At 34.7% G+C, this 15,292-nt stretch overlaps 1 long non-coding RNA gene across 1 annotated transcript in view; it reads left to right on the top strand.

The window, feature by feature from the left end:
- Positions 1 to 15,292, top strand: part of LOC129533628 (uncharacterized) — a 90,349-nt gene that overhangs the window by 71,904 nt on the left and 3,153 nt on the right. The gene's annotated exons all lie outside the window — the stretch shown is intronic.

The raw sequence follows: 15,292 nt of genomic DNA, 5'->3' as shown, positions 1-15,292 counted from the left end.
TCTATCTATAGATATGTATGTAAAATACAGTTTTAAGACGATACATTTGTATTGTAAAATTGTAAGGTTGTAAGATGATACATTTGTGTTGTCTTAAAAAAAGATCTCTAGGTATCAGAGAGATATTTTTTAAGAAACTCTAGAAAATAATCCATTTATTTGGTCATTTAGTTTGTCAGCAGAATTCAGGTCTGTAATTACAGGACTGAAGTCCTTGTTTTCTTGTCTGCTGTCAGCAAGGTTTTGGATGCTACAACCATTCCTTACCTCATATTCCCTCTCCTTCATCTTCAAAACCAGCAAAAATGTGTTGAATCCCTCTCAGGCTTCACATTTCTCTTCCATCTTTTTCCATCAACACATCTCTCTGACCAAATATTCCACCTCCTTCTTTTGCTTGTAAAGGCTTTATGATTACATTAAACCCACCAGAATCACCCAGGATAATCTTCTTATTTCATGATTATTAGATTAGGAAACTCATTTCTGTCTGAAACTTTAATTCATTTTGCCTTGAAGGTAACATATTCACAGGCATAACACAAGAAGGTGAAAATCCTGGGGACAAAAATCCTACCATGCCCTGACTACCATCACTACCAGCGGCTCATTGTGCTTCCTACTGCTGAATCTCTGGCCACTATGCTTAGACGTGTCATTTCCCAGAGGGAAAACATTTTATACAAAGGACACAGCAAGATTCTCATAAAGCTTAAGCTGTGCTGAATACTTCAGGGTCCTGTGTGAACAGATCAGCAGGCAAGAAAAGGAGCCACCATCTTGGCAGGAGATTGTTCTTCATGGTCAGGAAGCAGGACTGCTACTACACAGGAAGGAAGGAAAGAATACCTTTCACAATACATTCTTCTACCTCCTTACCCAATTTTGACAGTAAGTGGATAAGGGTGACAGACTTGGCCTAAGAATGTGAGTGTCTCAGACAGCTGCGGGATAAGATATCTGAATCACACAAACAGGCAATCCATTTAGAGCTGTAAAGTTGATAGAGGAGGAGGGTAAGAGGAGTCAAAATCTGTGGGATGCAGCAAAGCTGTTTTTATATAGGGATACATTTTTTTAAAAAAAGTAAAAATCGAAAAGGTAACTAAAACTATTTTTAAGGAGCACCTGGAGCTGCAAGAGGTATCCAGCAATATTTTTGAATACAAATTAATATTAAACTAAATTATAAGGATAGTTAATAATATATAAAAGTATTCTTTCAATACAGTCTGTGATGCTCTATCAGAAATAAAAATTAAAATAAACTGGCAAAGTTCCCAGTCTTGAAAACATATTTGAAGCCATACTGAAGGATTAAAAAGAGCAGTTTCATAGTGAACTAGAAAATTAAAAAAAAAAACAAAAACGGTTGTTATCAATACCAGTGCAAGGGGAACACACACACACACCACACACAAACACATACGCACACACACACACACACACACACACACTTCTTTTAGGCAATGTTCACAAGAAATTTATAGGTAAAAACCAGAGAGAATCTTCACAGTGTCTTGTTGCATCATAGACAAGCTGATGATGTCAATCTAATTGAAGAGAGTAACTTAAATTATCTAAGAAAAATTATTTTTTATTTTCTATGCCAAAATTTAAACATAGGCTCTCTCTCTCTTAGTTCTCTGCAAGATAAAAAGGCTATATAAAATTTTGACTAAAATTTAAAACTTCACTGTAAGGCATTACTGAGATGATATACCACCAATAATCATGTCTGCTTCTCATATATGAAAAATAATATAAACAATCCAGAATAATTTTCCAATTAAAAAAAAATCTGAACCAGATGCTTTTTGACTGTCATTATTCAGTAATCTGCTTATAAAAATATGCTATATTATTTCAAAAGGAAAGTTTTACTTGGGAGACTATTCCTACAATAGCCTTATTCGCAATTTGTTAGAAGAGAAAATGTATTACACTGGTTGAACTTTTTCATTAAAATACGCTACTCTGAGTATCAATATATTATAGGTTGAAATATGCACAACAATATAATGTTATACTAAGATCACAAATCAAAGAGCTAAACTGCCTCAATTTGAGCCCATGAAGGCTGGGGTTGGGGTTGCTGAGGAATTTCTTCCTTTTGGAAAGGAAAAGAGAGTGAAGGATGAGGACCAAGAACAGCTTTGGAGTGAGAACAATAGATATAATATGAACAGTATTTCTAATTTAAGATGTTTGAGAAACATAATTCAAGAAAGTATGTTTTTTGAAATGACTTTGAATTACAGGACTGCATTCTTTTGACACCAACACTACTGTAGATTGAATCAAAGTGGTTGCATCTTTATAAGTCTGGCACAGATACATGCATTCATACCTACTCAAGGCAGAAAGACAGAGACAGAGATAAAGGAAGTATAGTATAGCATATATGAAGTCCATATTGCTTATGGACTTAATATACAAATGTATTCAATACTGAAAAATAAAGGGATGTAACAATACAAGATAGTTTTTAAATAGTAAAACGAGGAGAGCAAAATTTGTAAAAAGAAGTTTCTGAAATTTTGAAATTTAGTTTAATTTTCAAATGGCAATGCTTGCTTGGAAATCACTCAATAAAATGTCTTCTTTCTAAGGAAAACAAAGAGTTCAGAGCTACTTTAGTTATATAGATATACAGACTACAACATTTTTTCATTCCTGAATTTGTTCTAGTGTAATTCATTATGACATATAAAGGCGGCATATAAAGGAAACATTTAGGTTTCAAAAGAGTCATTCTGCAAAATGTCACCAAAATCTGTACAGTTTTGATACAGAGAGATGAGTTATATTGTATCTTAGCAATGTTCTATCTGAAAAGTCTGAATAGCTAATGGAACTTCTTATTAGAGAAGAAACACTAATTCTAAAATAACCACTTCAGACTGTAAGTTTGGTGACTTTAGGTAAATTTGGAGAGAAAGTACTTACTTTGAGGAAAGAAACTGGACTCCATCGCAAGGCTTGGGGAAGAACTCATAGTCACATAGACGACATTAAGTGTGGCTTGGATCTCTCTGAACCAGAGACTGGACCCATGTGGAGCCCATGAGAACACAACCTTAGCCAGTGCCACATCCCCCCCAAATCTGAATGGCTCAGCAATAAAATTCCTTAGTAGAAACCATAGACTGACAGAGAATTATAATGATGTAAGGTCATTTTTCCAATCCCGAAAGAGAAAATAGTTTGATATGTGATAAAATATTGAGGACCAAAGCAGATGTGTATACAAAATAAACCTTGCATCTCCTCTATCTATTAAAATTATTGGGGAAGTAGGTGTCAGGAGGAAATCCCAGAGGATTTTTAAGAATTTCCTGGAAAAGAAAATCTGTGTCTTGTATACTGTGTGAAAGTTGAGGAAACAAAGCTAAAACAAATACAGCAACAACAAAATTCACTCTCAATACCACCACCATGACCACCACCATTTTTCTTTGAATCTGAAGTAGCATGAAAGAATATCCCCAAGTATTCTACATCCCCAGGAGATGTGGTTGAGAATAGAAAAGTACATGCGGAAAGAATTCTCTGTTGGGTAAAGGTAACTGCACTGACATGGTGACTAGAAAACAAAATGAGAGTAATTCAATTGTTGCCATATAAGTCCCTGCCCACTTCACTCACCTTCTAAACCAGGGAGAGAAAGAGAAAAAATAGTAAAGGATGAGATAAAATACTGAATTGACTAATTATCTAACTACTGGGATAAGAGAGACAGAGAAAATTGTTTGGCATCAATTTTCTAACAACAGCAGAAATGGGACTCAGGACCTAAGTCTGTTTACAAAAGATAAAGTTCTATGTTTGCAGACTATAAACTTTGTACCTGCTCCACCAGTGAAGACCATCTCAGTATAGTAATAACCATCTTCTAACATAAAGTTAATGCCATTATATGTACCAACAAGTTCTTCCTCATGTTTCAGAATGTTTGAGCAAGGAAAGATACCAAGAAAAAAATGCCCACAAAGAGAAGAAGCAGGAGTAAAAGGAGGAAGAGGAGAAGGAGATAAGGAAGAACTTCTCTGTAAATCTTCTTTTAAATATTGGAATAGAGTAATTTGCATGATGGTGGAAATACCATCCATGCAAGCTTAAGTAAAAGGAAAGGTGAAAAAAAAATGTGTGAGATAGCCGCTATCTACACTGCCATTATTAACCTTTTACAGAGAACGGAATTAAACTAGATGATTTATCAAAGTACAATCCAGAGCTGTCATTGTATAATTCTATGGTTATTTGATATCAGAATGTAATTCAGAGCTTTTAATGTATGTTAGAAAATGCAGTATAACTATCTGTCTCCTGAGCCACAAGCCAAATTGACACTTATGAAGGAAATTGTCAAGAATGGAGTTTACTAAGGAAGCAAAATTCATCCAAAGAAATGGAAAAAAGAAGGAGTAAGATAGGGAAGGATACATTATGAGGGGAAGTAAACAGTAGAGTTGTAAGATGCTCAAGCAGAAAGAACCTGAATTAGGATGGCATATATGAAGAATAGATAGTGCTTATCTAGTTTTATCTATTTCAGATACCTGATTTTTTAATTTATTAGGCAAGTATATTTCAGGTACAGCACAGGAAACTAAAGAACTGTGTCTTAAGGAATTTGTGTAATCACAAGGTAATCAAGACAAAAGCTTAACTAAGAATATTTGAAATTCTGGAAACAAAGTGTGTGTGTATATGTGTGTGTATATATTTGTTTTTATTTATATATGTATAAGATATAATATGAATACATATTTGGGGACACTGACATCATTAATCCATCAAATAAATACTTATGAAAACCTACTATGAACTAGGCAAAGGCCATATTCTGAAAATAGTAAACAGGAAAAGCACAGTCTTTTTCCTCTTAAAATAAACAATTGTTCAAAACATACTGTGAGTGCTGGTCATGTGTCCCCTACCTATCTTCCCCTGACTCTCTGTATTCTACTGGGGCTGATGTTCCTGGACAGCATCTCCTTCCCATGTTACTAGGCTTCAGTTTGGGTTCTGCCACAAAAACACACTAGTGGGAGGTCAGAGGTAGAGCCAGAGAGACATGCAAATCTAAGGTATTCCTTTCTTTTACCGTACTTCCTGCCACTATTTCTAACAGTGGCTGCATCTCTTCAGCATTTCCCGGTTCCTCCAGGTGGCCAGTCAGCCCATGGTCCCACATCTCACTGGACAGTCTTTTCCATGGTTTTAACTCACATCTGGCCACCCTGGATTTGGGGCACTTATGGCACCACCTTTTCCCTTTGTTCCTATAGATTCCAATTGTTGCTTAAATTTGGGTAGCCCTATCATCCAGTTTGGCTTTTCAACTCTTCTAAAATCTATATTAAAAAAAACTATGTTGTGTGAGCCTTTTTTTTCCTAAACCCTAACTGTTAATAGCGTAATTAAATTAAAGGGAATTATTGATTTTAGATGCTTAGACACACTTGTCATTGGAAACTAACTTATTCTTAGGTCAAGAAAATGTGTCAAGGCATATGTGTTGGGACCTGAAAGTGAGTGGGCATCAGCCAGGTAAAAGGGGAGGAAGATTTCAGACCTGGCAAAAGCATCCTCAAAGACACATGGGGAAAAGTGACACAACACATTTTTGGAGACAAGAGCAGTCCAGAGTATCTATGCCTTATAAAATGATAGCGATTATGACAAGGCAAGACTGAGTAGGTAGAGAGACCTAGAATTATGAAGAGAATTGTAAGTTATGTGAAGGAACTTAGACTTCAACATATAGACTTTGACATAAAGGTAACAGGAAGCTTAAAAGGTCTAATATAGCTCCCAACATGAACAGATTTGCATTTTTTTAGATTATTCAAAAGCTATTAAGAGTACCAAATGATTAGAGTGATATACATATCTTTCTGGAGATTGTAGATGAGAGAAATTTGTTAAATTTCAGCTTGGAATTAAAAGTGTGTCAGTGGAGATGGAAAGAAAGGGTAGGATCAAGAGCTGAGAAGTACATTAGGCAGGAATTCAATATTGATTGCATGTAGGGGAAAATGAAGAAAGATTTATCTAGTCTGATAAGTGAATAGATAATGGGGATACTTTTACTAAACTGAACACTGAAAAAGATGTGTTTAAAGGGGAAAACTGAGCCAGCATGATTAGTTTAGTGTTTATCATGTGCATGAGGTATTTAAAAAATATTTCAGAAGAAATGTCTAGAAGAGAGTTGTGTTTGGCACTCAGGAAGGGAATACAGATTAATTTGGATTAGGGAGTCATTGGCATGTACAAGGCAATGGAATTCATATAAGTATGGTTATATAACAGAGAGAGGTTGTGTGAGAAGAGAAGGGAGTTTCGTCATCATCATGGGAGAGCATTTAAAGAATGGCAGTGAGAAAGATATAGCAAGGGAAAATAAAAGTGAATATATCTCAAGGAGAAAGAAAGAAAGAACCAAAATTATGTCATCAAATCAGTGGAAAGAATTTTTAAAGGTGTAATAGTCTCAAGTGTGTCACATCCTTCTGAGACATATGTAAAATGGAAGTAAAAATACATTGGATTAACAATAGGTGAGATATCAGTACCCTTTATGAGAGCAGTTGAAAGGAATGAGGACGATGAAAGCCAGATGTCAGTGGGTTGAGAAATGTGTAAGTAGTGAAAAACATGAGACAAAGAGTCTTGATAATGCCTTATGGGAGCTTATTTCTGGAAAAAAAAATAAGTTATAGATCTGGCAAAACAGGGAAGAATGATCAAGCAGAACTTTCCTGTCTGTGAAGCAGAGAGAAAAGAGGATTTTTAAAGGACTTCAGGAAAGAACCAGTAGATAGAAACTGGCATACAAGAAAATGATGACTAATTAATAATTCAAGCTTCCTCCAGGGAAAGCAGGACAGGGAATTCTGGAGCTCAGAAGGAAGATTGACTACAGATGCAATTGGTTTGTAGATTTAGACATAGGAGAGTCACTATTTCTAGTCAAAGAGTTTCTGTTTGTTTCTCTTTTTTTCAAATTTATTTTAAAAAATAAAGAAATTTTTAAAAAACATATAAAACTCTATGTATTTATCATGTGCAATATAGGGGTTGAAAGTATATAAACATTGTGGAATGATTATCTGGCTAATTAACAAATACATTGACTTCACTATAATATAATATAATATAATATAATATAATATAATATAATATAATATAATATAAATGAAATGTATATGTATTCCATTGCCTTGTGGTGAGAACACAGTATCCACTCAGCATGTTTGAAAAATACAATATATTGTCATTCACAATAGACATCATGCTGTGCAATAAATTACTTGACCATATTCCTCCTAACTGTTATTATGTATTTTATGACCAACATCTCACCAAATCCCCTTTTCCAATTCAACCCCATCCATGTAGAATTGAACACAATTCTACTCTCTACTTCTAAGATCAACTTTTTCAGATTTATATATTAGTGAGATTATACAGCTTTTTTTGGGGGTAGGGGGGTCTTGTTCCACTTAACATAATGTCCTCTTGGGTCATTCATGTTGTCAGAAATTATAAGACTTTCTTCTTTTTAAGCGTAAATATTGTACATACACCATATTTTCTTTATCCATTCATCCTTAGAGGGTCACATGGTTGGTTCCCTATCTTGACTATTGAGAATAATGCTGCAATGACCACGGAATTATAGACATTTCTTCCACATACTGATTTTATTTCCTTTGGATATATACCCAGTAGTGAAATTTCTGGATAACATGGGAGTTCTATTTTTAATGTTTTGAGAAAACTACATACTATTTTCCATAATGGCTGTACATAACAGCATTACATTTCCATTAACAGTGTGTCAGGCTCCTTTTCCCCACATCTTTGCTAACTCTGGTCTTTTTGATAAAAGCCATTCTAATAGAAGTGAGGTGATATCTCTCCGTGGATTTGATTCACATTTCCTTGATAGTGATTTGACCACATTTTCATATACCTGATAGATATTTTTACAGTGTTTTAAAAAAATCTATTTAGGTATTTTGCCCATTTTAAAATCAGGTTATTTGTTTTCTTGCTATTGAGTTGTTTAAGTTTCTTATATAATCTAGATATTCACCCTTTATCAGATGAATAGTTTGCAAATGTTTTCTCCTACTCTAGATTCTCTCTTCATTTTGTTGATTTCCTCCTTTGCTATAGAGAAGCTTTTTAATTTGGTGTAATCCAATTTGTCTGTTTTTGCTTTTGTTGTCTGTGATTTTGTCCTATCCAAAAAGTTGTTGCTCAAGCCAATGTCATGGAACGTTCCCCCTATGATTTCTTCTAGTAGTTTCAAAGTTTTGTCATCTTAGGCTTAAGTCTTTAATCGATTTTGAGTTGATTTAATATATTGTAAGAGATGTGGGCCTAATTTCATTCTTCTGCATATGGATATCCAGTTTTACCAACATCATTTATTGAAGATTCTGTCCTTTCCCTAATGTGTGTTCCCGGCACCTTTATCAAAAAATCAGGTGGCTATAAATATACAGATTTATTTATGGGACTTTTATTGTATTCTATTGGTCTGCATATCTATTTTTATGCAACCATGATGATTGGGTTACTATAGCTTTGTAATATAGTTTAAAGTCAGGTAGTATGTCTCCTCCAGCTTTGTTCTTTTTGCATAAGATTGTTTTGGCTATTCAAGGCTTTTGTAGCTCCATACAAATTTTAGATTTTTTTTCTGTTTCTGTGAAAAATAATATTAGAATTTTGATTGCATTGAAACTGTATGTCACTTTGGGTAATATGGATATTTTAACAATATTGTCTTCCAATCCTTAAACAGAGGGTATCTTTTCACTTTTTTTGTGTATTCTCCAATTCCTTTAGTAAATATGTTACAGTTTTCAGTATACATATTTTTTTATCTCCTTGGTTAAAATTATTCTAAAGTACTTATTTTTCGTAGTTATTGTAAAGTTTTTGTAAATGCAATTATTTTCTTGATTTTGTTGCCGATAGTTTAATGTTAGTATAAAAATGCTACTGGTTTTTGTATGTTGGTTTTGCGTCCTGTACCTTTACTGAATTCATTCATCAGTTCTAAAAGTTTTTTATGGACTCAAATAAATAAATTCAGAGATTAAGAAGAAGGCATTACAATTGATACATCAATAAAAAGAATTGTATGAGACTACTATGAAGAATTGTATGCCATCAAATTTGATAACCTAAAAAAATGAATAAATTCCTAGACTCATACAGCCTACCAAGATTGAGTTATGAAGAAAGAGATATCTAAACAGACCAATAAAAGGTAAGGAGATTGAATCAGAAATAAAAAGATATTCATCGAAGAAAAGCCCAAGAACTGGTAAGTTTACTATGACTTCTACTAAATATTTGAAAAGGAAGTAATACCAATGTTTCTCAAATTCTTCCAAATAATTATAGGAGAAAATATGTCCAAACTTATTTTGAAAGACCAACATTATCCTTACACCAAAACCATACAGGGGCACTATGAGAAAAGGAAACTACAGACCAATATGCCTGATGAACATAAATGTAAAAATTCTCAACAAAATACTAGCAAACAGAATTCAAAAGCACACTAAAAAGACCATTCAACATGATCCAGTTGGATTCATCCCTGAGGTTCAAGGATGTTTCAATGTATAAAATCAATACTTTAGATTTTTCTCTATATAAGATTATGTTGCCTGCAAACAGGGACAATTTAACATCTTCCTTTCCAGCTTGATAGCTTTTATTTCTTTCTCTTGCCAGATTGCTGTGGCTAGGGCTTCCAATACTATGTTGAATAGAAGCATGAAACTGGGCATCTTTGCCTTATTGCTGATCTTAGAGAAAAGCTTTCAGCTTTCCTCCATTCAGTACAATCTTAGCTAAGGGTTTGTCATATGTCACACTTAGCATGTTGTGGTACCTTCTTTGTGTAACCAATTTGTTGAAAGTTTTTATCATGAAGAGATGTTTAATTTTATCAAATATTTTTCTGCATCTATTGAAATGATCAAGTGGGTTTTGTTATTCTGTTACTTTCATGTATCACATATATTGATTTGTATATTTTGAATCATTCTTGATTACCTGAGATGCATCCTACTTGATCATGGTGAATGATCTTCTTAATGTGTTGTTGAATTTGGTTTACTAGTATTTTGTTGAGGATTTTTGCTTTTATATTCATTAGTGATATTGGCCTGGAAGTAATGCTGACCTTATAAAATGAGTTTGGAAGTATTCCCCCCATTAAACTTTTTGGAATAGTTTGAGTAGAATGGATATCAGTTCTTCAATTGTTTGGTAGACTTCAGCAGTGAAGCTGTCAGGTTTTGGGCTTTTCTTTTATGGGAGATTTTTATTACTGCTTCAGTCTTGTTACTTGTTATTGATCTGTTTAGGTTTTCTATTTCTTCATGACTCAATCTTGTCAAGTTGTGTGTGTGCAGGAATTTATCCATTTCTTCTAGATTTTCCAATTTGCTGGCTTATGGTTCTTCATAGTAGCATTTTTTATCCTTTCTTTTTCTTTGTCATCAGTTATATTGTCTTCTTTTTTGTTTCTGATTTTATTTGGGTCATCTCTCCTTGTTTTTTTCTTAAAAAATTTTTTGTAGGTCCATCATATATTGTTATAAGGTGCATGCGATGTTTTGCTACAGGCATGCAATGTGAAATAAGCAAATCATGGAAAATGGGGTATCCATCCCCTCAAGCATTTATCATTTGAATTACCAACAATCCAGTTATACTCTTTAAGTTATCTTAAAATGTACAATTAAGTTATTATTGTCTATATTCACCCTATTGTGTTATCAAATAGTAGGTCTTTTTCTCTCTGGTTTTGTTTTTTAATTTTTTAAATAACCATTAACCATCCCCATCTTCCCCCGAAGCTCCTCACTACCCTTCCTAACCTCTGATAACCATCCTTCTACTCTCTATGTCCATGAGTTCAAATGTTTTGATTTTTAGATCCCACAGATAAATGAAACATGTGATGATTATCTTTCTGTTCCTGGCTTATTTCACTTAACATAATAATCTCCAGTTCCATCCACATTGCTGCAAATTACTGGATCTCTATTCTTTTTTTTTTTATGGCTGAAGAGTACTCCATTGTATATATGTACCACATTTTTTTATACATTATCTGTTGATAGACACTTAGGTTGCTTCCAACTCTTAGCTATTTTAAACAGTGCTGCAACTGTTTGGAAGTATTCCCTCCTCTATTTTTCAGAATAGTTTGAATAGTACTGGTATTAGCTCTTCTTTAGATGTTTGGTAGAATTCAGTGGTAAAGCCATGAAATCTTAAACTTTTATTAGGTGACACTTATTACAACTTTGATCTCATTACTTATTGGTCTGATCAAGTTTTGGATTTATTCATGGTTCAATCTTGGTAGGTTGTATGTATCTAGAAATTTGCCCATTTCCACTAGATTTTCCCACTTGTTGGCGTATAGTTGCTCATAGTAGTCATTAATAATCCTTTAAATTTCTTCAGTGTCAGTTGTCTTCTTTTACATTTCTGATTTTATTTATTTGGATTCATTTTTTTCTTAGTCTGGCTAATGTTTTCTCAATTTTGTTTAAATTTTCAAACAACAAACTTTGAGGTTATTGATCTTTTGTATCTTTAAATTTAAATTTCATTTATTTTTGCCCTGAGATTTGTTATTTTTTTCTTCTACTAATTTTGAGTTTGGTTTTCTCTAGCTTTTCTAGTTCTTTAAGATGCATATGTAGATAATTCATTTGCCGTTTTTCCTCATTATTATATAGGCACCTATAGCTGTAACTTCCCTCTTAGTACTCCTTTTTTTGTATCTCATCAATTTTGGAATGTTGTGCTTCCATTATCATTTGTTTCAAGAATTTTTTTGATTTCTTCCTTTATTTCTTTATTTACCCATTGATCATTCAGGAGTATATTGTTTAATTTCCATGTATTCGTACCATTTTCAAAATTACTCTTGTTATTAATTTTTGGTTTTATTTCATTTTGGCCAGACAAGATACTTGATAGTATTTCAATTTTTTGAATGTTTTAAGGCTTGTTTTGTGGCCTAACATATGGTTTATCCTTGAGAATAATCTATGTGCTGAGAAAAAGAATGTGTATTCTGCAGCTCATGGATGAAACGTTCTCTAAATATATATTAGATTCATTTGGTCTATAGTACAGATTAAGTCTGATATTTCTTTGTTGATTTTCTGTCCATATGATCTGTCCAATGCTGAAGGTGAGGTGTTGAAGTCACCAGCTATTATTGTATTGGGACCTATCTCTTTCTTTAGCTCTACTATATTTTTTTATATACATCTGGGTGCTCCAGAATTGGGTGCATATATACTTAAAATTGTTATATTCCCTTACTGAATTGACTCCTTTATTGTTATATAATGTCCTTCTTTATCACTTCTTACAATTTTTGTCTTGGTATCTATTTTGTCTGATATAAGTATAGCGACTCCTACTCTTTTTCAGTTTCTATTGGCATGAAATATCTTTTTCCATCCCTTTATTTTCAGTCCATATGTGTCTTTATAGGTGAAGTGTATTTCTTGTAGGCAATAAATCCATGGGTTTTTTTTTTTATCCATTCAGCCAGTCAATGTATTTTTATTAGGGAGTTTACTCCATTTACATTCAATGTTATTGCTGAAAATTAAGGATTTATTCCTGCCAATTTGTTATTTGTTTTCTGTTGTTTTGTGGTTTTCTCTTCCTGCTTTCTTTCCTTCCTGTTTTCCTCTACTGAAGGTGATTTTCTCTTGTGATGTGATTTAGTTCCTTGCTTTTTGTTTTTTGTGCAATTTATTCTATTTTTTTTTTTTTTTTTGCTTTAGGTTACTATAGGGCTTGCAAATGCTATCTTACAACCATTATTTTAAACTGATAACAACGTTACAGTATTTCTGTAAACAAATAAACAAGCAAAAAGGATAATAATGAAACTCTATGCCTTAATTTCATCCTTCTGCTTTTTAACTTTTTGTTGTTTCTATTTATATCTTATTGTATTAACTATGTACTTAAAATTGTTGTAGTTATTACTTTTGATTGAGTCATCTGTACGTTGGCAAGTTCTCTTATTATCCCTTTGAATAAACATTCTATTTCTATCTCTTTCTCTACCTCATCTTTAAGGCCAGTAACTCTTACATTTGCCCCTTTGGGGCTATTTTCTAGATTTTGTAGATGTGCTTTATTGCTTTTTATTTTTTTATTTTGTCTCTTCCAATTTTTATTTTCAAATAGCCTGTTTTTAAGTTCACTAATTCTTTTTTCTGCTTGATCAGTTCTCCTGTTAAAGGACTTGGATGCATTCTTCAGTATGCCAGTTATATTTTTCAGTTCCAGAATGTCTGTTTGATTTTATTTAATTATTTCGATTTATCTGTTAAGTTTATGTGATAGAATTCTGGATTCCTTCTCTATGTTTATCTAGAATTTCTTTTTTTTTTTCTTTTGAGATGGAGACTCATTCTGTCACCCAAGCTGGAGTGCAGGAGCATGATCTCGGCTCATTGCAACCTCCGTCTCCCAAGTTCAAGCGATTCTCCCACCTCAGCCTCCCAAGTAGCTGGGATTATAGGTGCCTGCCACCATGCCCAACTAATTTTTGTATTTTTAGTAGAGATGGGGTTTAACCATGTTGGCCAGGGTGGTCTCAAATTCCTGACCTCAGGTGATCTGCCTGCCTTGGCCTCCCAAAGTGCTGGGATTACAGGCATGAGCCACCATGACAGCTTTTATCTAGAATTTATTTGAGTTTCCTCAACAGCTATTGTGAGTTGTCTTTCTGAAAAGTCACATATCTCTGTTTCTCCAGGATTGATTCTTGGTTTCTTATTTAGTTCATTTGGTGAAGTCTTGATTTTCTGGATGATTTTGATGCTAACAGATGTTCTTTGGTGTCTGGCCATTGAAGAGTTAGGTATTTATTGTAGTCTTCATTGTCTGGGTTTATTTGTAGTCATCCTTTTTGGGAAGGCCTTTCAGATATTTGAAAGGCCTTCATTGTTGTGATCTAAGCTGTATCTGCTGTACAGGGCACCCCTAATGCTGTAGTTCTTGCAGACTCATAGAGGTACTCCCTAGCAGGTCTTGGATAAAATCCGGGAGAATTCTCTGGATTACCAGGCAGAGACTCTTGTTCTCTTCCCTTACTTTCTTCTTTCTTCTAAACATACAGAGTTTCTCTTTCTTTCTCTCGCTCTCTCTTTCTCTCTTTCTGAATCTCCTAAAGCTGGGGTTGGAATGGCCTAAACACTCCCATGGCCACTACCACTGTGTCTGCATTGGCTCACATCTGAAGCCAGCACAGTTCTGGGTCTTGCCCAAGGCCTGTTTCATCCACTCCCTGGCTACTGCCTATGTTCCCTCAAGGCCCTGGGGCTCTACAATCAGCAGGTGGCAAAGCCAGCCAGATCTTTGTCCTTCCCTTCAGGTCAGCGAGATCCCCCAGGCCCTGGATGAGTCCAGAAATGCCATTCAGGAGTTAGGGACTTCAGTCAAAAACCTTAGAATTTTACCTGGTATTCTATTGTATTGCAGCTAGGCTGGCACTCCAACCCAAGATGAAGTCCTTCCCACTCTTCCCTCCCCTTTCCAAAAGCAGAGGAGCCTCACCTCCTAGCCACTTCTATCCCAGTCCACGAGGATTATTGCCAGACTAACACCAATGTTCCCTTAAGGCCTAAGGTCTCTTAGTTAGCTTGTTGTGAACGTTTTCTGGCCTGGGACTTATCCCTCAGGGGCAGTGGGTTCTGGCCCCGGGAATGTTCAGAAATGCTGTTCAAAAGTGAATTTATTGGATCAGTGACCCCAGGAGCCCACTTGGTGCTCTACCGCCCTGTACTCATGCTGGTATCTAAGGTGCAAGACAAAGTCTCCTCTACTTTTCTCTCTGCTTTTCTCAAGCAGAAGGGATTTCACCACGTATTCACCACTGCTGGCAATTTGCTGAGTCTCACCTTAAGCCAGTAATTATAAGAGGTTCATCAAGGTCCTTGATGTAGTACATGAGTATTGCTGCTTGTTATTTGAGGCCCAAGGGCTCTTCTGTTAGCAGATGCTGAATGCTGCCAAGACTAGGACCTTTCCTTCAAGGTAGTGGATTCTCTTCTGGCTCAGGGTGAGTCTAGTAATGTCATCTAGGAGCTAGGACGTGGAATGGGAGCATCATAACTCTGACCGGTGCCCTATCCTGCTGTGGTTGAGCTGTGGTTAAACTGATAGCCTAGATGCAAGACATAGTTCTTCCCACTTT

This window comes from Gorilla gorilla, chromosome 4 (assembly GCF_029281585.2).
Source record: "Gorilla gorilla gorilla isolate KB3781 chromosome 4, NHGRI_mGorGor1-v2.1_pri, whole genome shotgun sequence".
NCBI classification, from domain to species: Eukaryota; Metazoa; Chordata; class Mammalia; order Primates; family Hominidae; genus Gorilla; species Gorilla gorilla.
The sequence above is the reverse complement of the archived record's forward strand: the minus strand, read 5'-3'. Positions and strand labels throughout refer to the sequence as shown.